Below are 13,382 nucleotides of genomic sequence, written 5' to 3' on the forward strand. Positions count from 1 at the left end.
GGTCTGATTCCAGAGCCATGAAAAGACATCTAGGACATGCAGTACCTGCTCCCTCCTCCCAGGCCTCCAAGAGTCCTCCTATCCCAGTGCAATTTGGACACGAACAGGCTGACTCTCAAGTTCTAGGCTATGAGTGACTCAATGCTATCCTTAAAGACCCTTCACAAAGCAGATGAGCTAAATACAACCTTCACAAATCATCTTCTAAGGAAAGAAAAATGATGCCTGTCACCTTTAAAAAGTCAACCAGTCAGTAATAAAATAATGGGCTCAGAGGATGACAATTCTTTCTCCATGATGCAAACCATATGTGGTAGCACTATTTTCAAAAGAGTAGTACAATTTACTTCTTATATCCTGACATTAGGAGGTAATTGACATGCTTTGGACTCTTCAGATTACAGCCTGAAGAGCAATGAGAAATTTGTTCTGTGTTTGATTATTATTGGCCCAGTCAATTAGTTAAGTATATGGTGAGATTAATGAGCAGACAGCAGAGAACTGTGAAAGTGGGACATGAAAGTTAAAGGCTTTTAGACGAGGGGTAGAAGGAAGTAAATGAACTGGAACAAGGATTTCCAATCTTCTCCCTCTGCTGATGCCTTTTTGTTTCAAGAAACTTCAGAACTCTGGTTAAGATGGCAGGCCAGACACACACATTAGCCTCTGCTTCCTCAAAACCCCCCACAAAAATGGAAGAGAGCTGTGCTAAGACAAAACGCCTTGAGCAAAGAGAAAGAACAAAGGCAACAGTGGCACAGTGGTGGAAACCAGGGAGAGGACGGATGCGTGGGCCTCATTCAGGGGGCCTGAGGCTGCTGAGTCTGGCCCCAGGGCCCCAGTATAAAGGCAGGGTCTGATGGAAAGTCTACTGAGGACACGGTTAGGCCCCCAGGCCCCACTCCCTCAGCCACCTAAGCTGAACACCAGGGTCTTACTCTCCAGAAAGGGCAAAGAAGCAGGAATCGGACACAGCTGGGAGTAGGGGCAGCATATTAAAGTCACAAGGAGGATGAGCTGAAGGTTTACACACTGGATTTTGAAATGCTGCCACCGCCCCAACCAGGACTAATTCTACTCAGTTCCTAGACTCTACTTGCCAGACTATTACCCCATAGACAAGAGTCAGGAGGAGCCTTACTCATAGGAGCTGATCCCAATTAAAAAATGATCTAGACACAGTGGAGCCAAGATGGTGGCATGAGTAGAGCAGCAGAAATCTCCTCCCAAAACCATATACATTTTTGAAAATACAACTTTTCCTGAAGGAGAAAGCAGAAGACACAGGACAATAGCCAGACTACACCAAAACTTGCAAGAACCCAGCACCTCGCAAAGGAGGTAAGATAAAAGCCCCAGCCCGGCGGGACCCTCACCCCAGCTCCCAGTGGGAGGAGAGGAGTTGGAGCACGGAGGGAGAGGGAGCCCAGGACTGCTAAACACCTAGCCCCAGCCATCTGCACCGGAGTGCAGACACAGTGCATGTGTGGGGTGCTGGAAGCTAGGGAAACAGGACAGTAAGACCTGTGAGCGGGTCCCTGCAGCCGGTGCCCCTGGCAAAAAGAAAAGCGAGTGCTTTTTGAAAGTCTTAAGGGGACAGTGACCCCAACGCTGGACAGAAGCATCCCGGGACACTTAGCCCAGCAGCAGGGAATCCCAGGGAACTCTGGGCACCCTAATCCCCTGGGCAGCAGTGCAGCTCAGAGGCCCCTCACAGAGATAAAAAGCCTCCTGCCTATCTCCCCTCCGACACGGATCCGCCATATCGGAGCAGCATCCTGAGGGAGGCCACGCCCATAGCAACCACAGAGCTTAACTCCATAGTGGCTGGACAAGAATCAAAAGCCCTGTCTGTGCGCAGCTGCCCAACACAAGCCACTTGAGGATGCTGTTCTCCCAGGAAAGGAAGGCCACAAACCAGCAAGAAGGGACATTCTCCCAGCCGTCACATGCTCCAGCTCCACAAACTATCTCTATTGCCATCAAAACGCAGAAGAATTTGATACAAACCAAAATCACAGAGTCAACCCCTGAGAAGGAGATAGATCTAACCAGTCTTCCTGAAAAAAATTCAAAATAAAGGTCATAACCATGCTGACGGACCTGCAGAGAAATATACAAGAGTTAAGGGATGACGTCTGTAGGGAGATTACAGAAATGAAACTATCTCTGGAAGGATTTATAAGCAGAATGGATAAGATGCAAGAGGCCACTGATGGAATACAAACCAGAGAACAGGAACACATAGAAGCTGACGCAGAGAGAGATAAAAGGATCTCCAGGAATGAAACAATATTAAGAGAACTGTGTGACCAATCCAAAAGGAGCAATATCTGCATTATACGGGTACCAGAAGAAGAAGAGAGAGAAAAAGGGTTAAAAAGTGTCTTTGAAGAAATAATTACTGAAAACTTCCCCAAACTGGGGGAGGAAATAATTGATCAGACCATGGAAGTACACAGAACTCCCAACAGAAGGGACCTGAGGAGGACAACACCAAGACACATAATAATTAAAATGGCAAAGATCAAGGACAAGGACAGAGTTTTAAAGGCAGCTAGAGAGAGAAAAAAGGTCACCTACAAAGGAAAACCCATCAGGCTATCATCAGACTTCTCAACAGAAACCTTACAGGCCAGAAGACAATGGCATGATATATTTAATGTAATGAAACAGTAGGGCCTTGAAACAGGAATACTGTACCAGTACAATTATCATTTAAATATGAAGGAGGGATTAAACAATTCCCAGTCAAGCAAAAGTTGAGGGAATTTGTCTCCCACAAACGACCTCTACATGGTATTTTAGAGGGACTGCTCTAGATGGGAGCACTCCTAAGACTAAATAGATGTCACCAGAGAAAATAAAAACACAGCAAAGAAAGCAGACCAACCAAATATTAACTAAAGGCAAAAAATAAAATCAACTACGCACAAAAGCAGTTAAAGGAAACACAAAAGAGCACAGAATAAAGCAGCTAACATATAAAGAATGGAGGAGGAGGAATAAGAAGGGAGAGAAATAAAGAATCACCAGACAGTGTTTATAACAGCTCAGTAAGCGAGTTAAGTTAGACAGTAAGATACTAAAGAAGCTAACCTTGAACCTTTGGTAACCACGAATCTAAAGCCTGCAATGGCAATAAGTACATATCTTTCAATGGTCACCCTAAATGTAAATGGACTGAATGCACCAATAAAAAGACACAGAGTAACAGAATGGATAAAAAAGAAAGACCCATCTATATGGTGCTTACAAGAAACTCACCTCAAACCCAAAGACATGCACAGACTAAAAGTCAAGGGATGGAAAAAGATATTTCATGCAAACAACAGGGAGAAAAAAGCAGGGGTTGCAGTACTAGTATCAGACAAAATGGACTTTAAAACGAAGAAAGTAACAAGAGATAAAGAAGGACATTACATAATGATAAAGGGCTCAGTTCAACAAGAGGATATAACCATTATAAATACATATGCACCCAGCACAGAAGCACCAGCATATGTGAAACAAATACCAACAGAACTAAAGGAGGAAATAGAATGCAATGCATTCACTTTAGGAGAGTTCAACATGCAACTCACTCCAAAGGACAGATCCACTGGACAAAAAATAAGTAAGGACACGGAGGCACTGAACAACACACTAGAACAGATGGACCTAATAGACATCTATAGAACTCTACATCCAAAACCAACAGGATACACATTCTTCTCAAGTGCACATGGAACATTCTCCAGAATAAACCACATACTAGGCCACAAAAAGAGCTTTAGTAAATTCCAAAACATTGAAATTCTACCAACCAACTTTTCAGACCACAAAAGTATAAAACTAGAAATAAATTGTACAAAGAAAACAAAAAGGCTCACAAACACATGGAGGTTTAACAACATGCTCCTAAATAATCAATGGATCAAAGAACAAATTAAAATAGAGATCAAGGAATATATGGAAACAAATGACAACAACAACACAAAGCCCCAATTTCTGTGGGATGCAGCGAAAGCAGTCGTAAGAGGAAAATATATAGCAATCCTGGCATACTTAAAGAAGGAAGAACAATCCCAAATGAATAGTCTAACATCACAATTATCAAAACTGGAAAAAGAAGAACAAATGAGGCCTAAAGACAGTAGAAGGAGGGACATAATAAAGATCAGAGAAGAAATAAATAAAATTGAGAAGAATAAAACAATAGAAAAAAATCAATGAAACCAAGAGCTGGTTCTTGGAGAAAATAAACAAAATAAGTGAGCCTCTAGCCAAACTTATTAAGAGAAAAAGAGAATCAACACACATAAACAGAATCAGAAATGAGAATGGAAAAATCACAACAGACTCCACAGAAATATAAAGAATTATTAAAGACTACTACGAAGACCTATATGCTAACAAGCTGGAAAACCTAGAAGAAATGGACAGCTTCCTAGAAAAATACAACCTTCCAAGACTGACCAAGGAAGAAACACAAAAGTTAAACAAACCAATTAAGAGCAAAGAAATTGAAGAGGTAATCAAAAAACTACCCAAGAACGAAACTCCCGGACCAGATAGATTTACCTTGGAATTTTATCAGACATACAGAGAAGACATAATACCCATTCTCCTTAAAGTTTTCCAAAAAATAGAAGAGGAGGGAATACTCACAAACTCATTCTATGAAGCCAACATCACCCTAATACCAAAACAAGGCAAAGACCCCACCAAAAAAGAAAATTACAGACCAATATCCCTGATGAACATTGATGCAAAAATACTCAATAAAATATTAGCAAACCGAATTCAAAAATATATCAAAAGGATCAAACACCACACCAGGTGGGATTCATCCCAGGGATGCAAGAATGGTATATTTGAAAATCCATCAACATCATCCACCACATAAATGAAAAGAAGGACAAAAACCACATGATCATATCCATAGATGCTGAAGAAGCATTCGACAAAATTCAACATCCATTCATGATAAAAACTCTCAACAAAATGGGTATAGAGGGCAAGTACTTCAACATAATAAAGGCCTTATATGATAAACCCACAGCTAACATCATACTGAATAGCGAGAAGCTGAAAGCTTTTCCTCTGAGATCTGGAACCAGACAGGGATGCCCACTCTCCCCACTGTTATTTGACATAGTACTGGATGTCCTAACCACAGCAATTAGACAAAATAAAGAAATACAAGGAATCCAGATTGGTAAAGAAGAATTTAAACTGACACTATTTGCAGATGACATGATATTGTACATAAAAACCCTAAAGACTCCACTCCAAAACTACTAGAACTGATATCGGAATACAGCAAAGTTGCAGGATACAAAATTAACACACAGAAATCTGTGGCTTTCCTATACACTAACAATGAACCAATAGAAAGAGAAATCAGGAAAACAATTCCATTCACAATTGCATCAAAAATAATAAAATACCTAGAAATAAACCTAATCAAAGAAGTGAAAGACCTATAACCTGAAAACTTTAAGACACTCCTAAGAGAAATTAAAGGGGACACTAACAAATGGAAACTCATCCCATGCTCTTGGCTAGGAAGAATTAAAATAGTCAAAATGGCCATCCTGCCCAAAGCAATATACAGATTGATGCAATCCCTATCAAATTACCAACAACATTCTTCAATGAACTGGAACAAATTGTTCAAAAATTCATATGGAAACACCAAAGACCCTGAATAGCCAAAGCAATCCTGAGAAAGAAGAATAAAGTTGGGGGAATCTCACTCCCCAACTTCAAGCTCTACTACAAAACCACAGTAATCAAGACAATTTGGTACTGGCACAAGAACAGAGCCACAGACCAGTGGAACAGAATAGAGACTCCAGACATTAACCCAAATATATATGGTGAATTAATATATGATAAAGGGGCCATGGACATACAATGGGGAAATGACAGTGTCTTCAGATGGTGCTGGCAAAACTGCAAAGCTACATGTAAGAGAATGAAACTGGATTACTGTCTAATACCATACACAAAAGTAAATTCGAAATGGATCAAAGACCTGAATGTAAGTCATGAAACCATAAAACTCTTAGAAAGAAACATAGGCAAAAATCTCTTAGACATAAATATGAGCAACTTCTTCATGAACATATCTCCATGGGCAAGGGAAACAAACGCAAAAATGAACAAGTGGGACTACATCCAGCTGAAAAGCTTCTGTACAGCAAAGGACACCATCAATAGACCAAAAAGGTACCCTACAGTATGGGAGAATATATTCGTAAATGACAGATCCGATAAAGGCTTGACATCCAAAATATATAAAGAGCTCACGCACCTCAACAAACAAAAAGCAAATAATCCAATTAAAAAATGGGCAGAGGGTGGGGCGGAAGATGGCGGCGTGAGTAGAGCAGCGGAAATCTCCTCCCAAAACAACATATATCTATGAAAATATAACAAAGACAACCCTTCCTAGAATAAAGACCAGAGGACACAGGACAATATCCAGAACACATCCACACCTGAGAGAACCCAGCGCCTCGCGAAGGGGGTAAGATACAAGCCCCGGCCCCGCGGGAGCCGAGCGCCCCTCCCCCCAGCTCCCGGCGGGAGAAGAGCAGGCAGAGCGGGAGGGAGACGGAGCCCAGGGCTGCCGAACACCCAGCCCCAGCCATCCGGGCCAGAGCGCAGGGCGCTCGATACTGGGAAAACAGGGCAGCAAGAACAGTGAGCAGGCACTGGAGGCTGGGCGACAGAGGACATAAGGACCATTTTTTTTTTTTTTTGCTTTTTTGCTGCTTTGTTTTGGCGAGCGCTTTTTGGAAGTCTTAAAGGGACAGGGACCCCAATATTAGGGAAACAGGGCAGAAAGACCGGTGAGCAGAGGCCTGAGGCTGGCACCGGAGAATAAAGAAAAACGAACGACCACCTTTTTTTTTTTAATTAAAAAATTTTTTTTTTTTTTTAATTAAAAAAATTTTTTTTCTTGTTTTTTTTTGTGGTCATTGTTTTGTTTTGGCGGGTGCTTTTTGGAAGTCTTAAAGGGGCAGGGCGGGCCACTTAATCCAGAGGTAGGGAATCCGGGATCTCTGGGCACCCTAACCCCTGGGCTGCAGGGAGCAGGGAGGCCCCTTACGGAGATAAATAGCCTCCCAGCAGCTCCTGCTCCAACGCGACTCCACCATTTTGGAGTAGCTGCCCGAGCCAGGCCACGCCCACAGCAACAGCGGAGATTAACTCCATAGCAGCCGGGCAGGAAGCAGAAACCCTGTCTGCGCGCAGCTGCGCAGCACAAGCCACTAGAGGCCGCTGTTCTCCCAGGAGAGGAGGGCCACAAACCAACAAGAAAGGAAGTCCTTCCAGCCGTCACTCGTCCCAGTTCTGCAGACTATTCCTATCACCATGAAAAGGCAAAGCTACAGGCAGACAAAGATCACAGAGACAACACCAGAGAAGGAGACAGACCTAACCAGTCTTCCTGACAAAGAATTCAAAATAAGAATCATAAACATGCTGACAGAGATGCAGAGAAATACGCAAGAAAAATGGGATGAAGTCCGGAAAGAGATCACAGATGCCAGAAAGGAGATCGCAGAAATGAAACAAACTCTGGAAGGGTTTATAAGCAGAATGGATAGAATGCAAGAGGCCATTGATGGAATTGAAATCAGAGAACAGGAACGCATAGAAGCTGACATAGAGAGAGACAAAAGGATCTCCAGGAATGAAACAATATTAAGAGAACTGTGTGACCAATCTAAAAGGAGCAATATCCGTATTATAGGGGTCCCAGAAGAAGAAGAGAGAGGCAAAGAGATGGAAAGTATCTTAGAAGAAATAATTGCTGAAAACTTCCCCACACTGGGGGAGGAAGTAATCAAACAGACCACGGAAATACACAGAACCCCCAACAGAAAGGATCCAAGAAGGGCAACACCAAGACACATAATAATTAAAATGGCAAAGATCAAGGACAAGGAAAGAGTGTTAAAGGCAGCTAGAGAGAAAAAGGTCACCTATAAAGGGAAACCCATCAGGCTAACGTCAGATTTCTCAACAGAAACCCTACAGGCCAGAAGAGAATGGCATGATATATTTAATACAATGAAACAGAAGGGCCTTGAACCAAGGATACTGTATCCAGCACGACTATCATTCAAATATGACGGTGGGATTAAACAATTCCCAGACATACAAAAGCTGAGGGAATTTGCTTTCCACAAACCACCTCTACAGAACATCTTACAGGGACTGCTCTAGATGGGAGCACTCCTAGAAAGAGCACAGCACAAAACACCCAACATATGAAGAATCGAGGAGGAGGAACAAGAAGGGAGAGAAGAAAAGAATCTCCAGACAGTGTATATAACAGCTCAATAAGCGAGCTAAGTTAGGCAGTAAGATACTAAAGAGGCTAACCTTGAACCTTTGGTAACCACGAATTTAAAGCCTGCAATGGCAATAAGTACATATCTTTCAATAGTCACCCTAAATGTTAATGGGTTGAATGCACCAATCAAAAGACACAGAGTAACAGAATGGATAAAAAAGCAATACCCATCTATATGCTGCTTACAAGAAACTCACCTCAAACCCAAAGACATGTACAGACTAAAAGTCAAGGGATGGAAAAACATATTTCAAGCAAACAACAGTGAGAAGAAAGCAGGGGTTGCAGTACTAATATCAGACAAAATAGACTTCAAAACAAAGAAAGTAACAAGAGATAAAGAAGGACACTACATAATGATAAAGGGCTCAGTCCAACAAGAGGATATAACCATTCTAAATATATATGCACCCAACACAGGAGCACCAGCATATGTGAAACAAATACTAACAGAACTAAAGGGGGATATAGACTGCAATGCATTCATTCTAGGAGACTTCAACACACCACTCACCCCAAAGGATAGATCCACTGGGCAGAAAATAAGTAAGGACACGGAAGCACTGAACAACACAGTAGAGCAGATGGACCTAATAGACATCTACAGAACTCTACATCCAAAAGCAGCGGGATATACATTCTTCTCAAGTGCACATGGAACATTCTCAAGAATAGACCACATACTAGGCCACAAAAAGAGCCTCAGAAAATTCCAAAAGATTGAAATCCTACCAACCAACTTTTCAGACCGCAAAGGCATAAAACTAGAAATAAACTGTACAAAGAAAGCAAAGAGGCTCAGAAACACATGGAGGCTTAACAACACGCTCCTAAATAATCAATGGATCAATGACCAAATCAAAATGGAGATCCAGCAATATATGGAAACAAATGACAACAACAACACTAAGCCCCAACTTCTGTGGGACACAGCAAAAGCAGTCTTAAGAGGAAAGTATATAGCAATCCAAGCATATTTAAAAAAGGAAGAGCAATCCCAAATGAATGGTCTAATGTCACAATTATCGAAATTGGAAAAAGAAGAACAGATGAGGCCTAAGGTCAGCAGAAGGAGGGACATAATAAAGATCAGAGAAGAAATAAATAAAATTGAGAAGAATAAAACAATAGCAAAAATCAATGAAACCAAGAGCTGGTTCTTCGAGAAAATAAACAAAATAGATAAGCCTCTAGCCAGACTTATTAAGAAGAAAAGAGAGTCAACACAAATCAACAGTATCAGAAACGAGAAAGGAAAAATCACGACGGACCCCACGGAAATGCAAAGAATTATTGGAGAATACTATGAAAACCTATATGCTAACAAGCTGGGGAACCTAGGAGAAATGGACAACTTCCTAGAAAAATATAACCTTCCAAGATTGACCCAGGAAGAAACAGAAAATCTAAACAGACCAATTACCAGCAACGAAATTGAAGAGGTAATCAAAAAACTACCAAAGAACAAAACCCCCGGGCCAGATGGATTTACCTCGGAATTTTATCAGACATACAGGGAAGACATAATACCCATTCTCCTTAAAGTTTTCCAAAAAATAGAGGAGGAGGGGATACTCCCAAACTCATTCTATGAAGCTAACATCACCCTAATACCAAAACCAGGCAAAGACCCCACCAAAAAAGAAAACTACAGACCAATATCCCTGATGAACGTAGATGCAAAAATACTCAACAAAATATTAGCAAACCGAATTCAAAAATACATCAAAAGGATCATACACCATGACCAAGTGGGATTCATTCCAGGGATGCAAGGATGGTACAACATTCGAAAGTCCATCAACATCATCCACCACATCAACAAAAAGAAAGACAAAAACCACATGATCATCTCCATAGATGCTGAAAAAGCATTTGACAAAGTTCAACATCCATTCATGTTAAAAACTCTCAGCAAAATGGGAATAGAGGGCAAGTACCTCAACATAATAAAGGCCATCTATGATAAACCCACAGCCAACATTATATTGAACAGCGAGAAGCTGAAAGCATTTCCTCTGAGATCGGGAACTAGACAGGGATGCCCACTCTCTCCACTGTTATTTAACATAGTACTGGAGGTCCTAGCCACGGCAATCAGACAAAATAAAGAAATACAAGGAATCCAGATTGGTAAAGAAGAAGTTAAACTGTCACTATTTGCAGATGACATGATACTGTACATAAAAAACCCTAAAGACTCCACCCCAAAACTACTAGAACTGATATCGGAATACAGCAAAGTTGCAGGATACAAAATCAACACACAGAAATCTGTGGCTTTCCTATATACTAACAATGAACCAACAGAGAGAGAAATCAGGAAAACAACTCCATTGACAATTGCATCCAAAAAAATAAAATACCTAGGAATAAACCTACCCAAAGAAGTGAAAGACTTATACTCTGAAAACTACAAGTCACTCTTAAGAGAAATTAAAGGGGACACTAACAGATGGAAACTCATCCCATGCTCGTGGCTAGGAAGAATTAATATCGTTAAAATGGCCATCCTGCCCAAAGCAATATACAGATTTGATGCAATCCCTATGAAACTACCAGCAACATTCTTCAATGAACTGGAACAAATAATTCAAAAATTCATATGGAAACACCAAAGACCCCGAATAGCCAAAGCAATCCTGAGAAAGAAGAATAAAGTAGGGGGGATCTCACTCCCCAACTTCAAGCTCTACTATAAAGCCATAGTAATCAAGACAATTTGGTACTGGCACAAGAACAGAGCCACAGACCAATGGAACAGACTAGAGAATCCAGACATTAACCCAGACATATATGGTCAATTAATATTTGATAAAGGAGCCATGGACATACAATGGCGAAATGACAGTCTCTTCAACAGGTGGTGCTGGCAAAACTGGACAGCTACATGTAGGAGAATGAAACTGGACCATTGTCTAACCCCATATACAAAAGTAAACTCAAAATGGATCAAAGACCTGAATGTAAGCCATGAAACCATTAATCTCTTGGAAGAAAACATAGGCGAAAACCTCTTAGACATAAACATGAGTGACCTCTTCTTGAACATATCTCCCCGGGCAAGGAAAACAACAGCAAAAATGAGTAAGTGGGACTATATTAAGCTGAAAAGCTTCTGTACAGCAAAAGACACCATCAATAGAACAAGAAGGATCCCTACAGTATGGGAGAATATATTTGAAAATGACACATCCGATAAAGGCTTGACGTCCAGAATATATAAGGAGCTCTCACGCCTCAACAAACAAAAAACAAATAACCCAATTAAAAAATGGGCAGAGGAACTGAACAGACAGTTCTCCAAAAAAGAAATACAGATGGCCAACAGACACATGAAAAGATGCTCCACATCGCTAATTATCAGAGAAATGCAAATTAAAACTACAATGAGGTATCACCTCACACCAGTAAGGATGGCTGCCATCCAAAAGACAAACAACAACAAATGTTGGCGAGGCTGTGGAGAAAGGGGAACCCTCCTACACTGCTGGTGGGAATGTAAGTTAGTTCAACCATTGTGGAAAGCAGTATGGAGGTACATCAAAATGCTCAAAACAGACTTACCATTTGACCCAGGAATTGCACTCCTAGGAATTTACCCTAAGAACGCAGCAATCAAGTTTGAGAAAGACAGATGCACCCCTATGTTTATTGCAGCACTATTTACAATAGCCAAGAATTGGAAGCAACCTAAATGTCCATCGATAGATGAATGGATAAAGAAGATGTGGTACATATACACAATGGAATACTACTCAGCTATAAGAAAAGGGCAAATCCAATCATTTGCAGCAACATGGATGGAGCTGGAGGGTATTATGCTCAGTGAAACAAGCCAAGCGGAGAAAGAGAAATACCAAATGATTTCACTTATCTGTGGAATATAAGAACAAAGGAAAAACTGAAGGAACAAAACAGCAGCAGAATCACAGAACTCAAGAATGGACTAACAGGTACCAAAGGGAAAGGGACTGGGGAGGATGGGTGGGTAGGGAGGGATAAGGGGGGGAGAAGTAGGGGGGTATTAAGATTAACATGCATGGGGGGGTAGGAGAAAAGGGAGGGCTGTACAACACAGAGAAGGCAAGTAGTGATTCTACAACATTTTGTTATGCTGATGGACAGTGACTGTAAAGGGGTTTATAGGGGAGACCTGGTATAGGGGAGAGCCTAGTAAACATAATATTCGTCATGTAAGTGCAGATTAGTGATAGCAAAAAAAAAAAAAAAAAAAAAAAAGGGCAGTTCCTGTGTGGTAACCTCCAACGAGTTCTACACAAGGGTATAAAGGGCATATAAAAGTGTAGGCAAAGGGTCTGTTTGTGTTTATACAGAGGATCAAAGCCTAATTGGGCTACCCCGAAAATGAACTAAGATACGATATGAAAAAGAACTTCCAACATCTGCACCCTCTGGAAGACTCATGCCAGAAGATGATCATCAAAAAACCCCAACAAAGATCCACGCACTGCTACAGCTGTAGATGCACTCATCCCACCAGTTCCTGGACTTGCCATGGGAATGAGGAAGGAGATATCTAAGCTGGCCTGTGCATACAGTAAAACAACAAAATTGGACTGGATCTATACTGTTGGAACTCAACCAAGAATTTGGAGAAGTGCAAATTGTAGCGCTCCAAAGTCTTACAACTACAAACTATTTATTGTTAAAAGAACATATGGCATGTGAACAGTCCCCAGGAATGGGTTGTTTTAATTTGTCTGATTTCTCTCAGACTGTTCAAGTTCAGTTGGACAATATCCACCATATCATAGATAAGTTTTCACAAATGCCTAAGGTGCCTAACTGGTTTTCTTGGTTTCACTGCAGATGGCTGGTAATTACAGATATGCTTTGCTTATGTAACTATACTCCTATTATGTTAATGTGTGTGTGCAATTTAAGTAGTAGCTTAAAACCTATACATGCTGAAGTTACTCTACAAGAAGATATATCAAAGAAATAATCAATCTTCCCATGTTTTCTTCCACCTGCTACTTCTATAGCTTTTCTTCTTCCTTCC

This window comes from Manis pentadactyla, chromosome 9 (genome assembly GCF_030020395.1).
Source record: "Manis pentadactyla isolate mManPen7 chromosome 9, mManPen7.hap1, whole genome shotgun sequence".
NCBI classification, from domain to species: Eukaryota; Metazoa; Chordata; class Mammalia; order Pholidota; family Manidae; genus Manis; species Manis pentadactyla.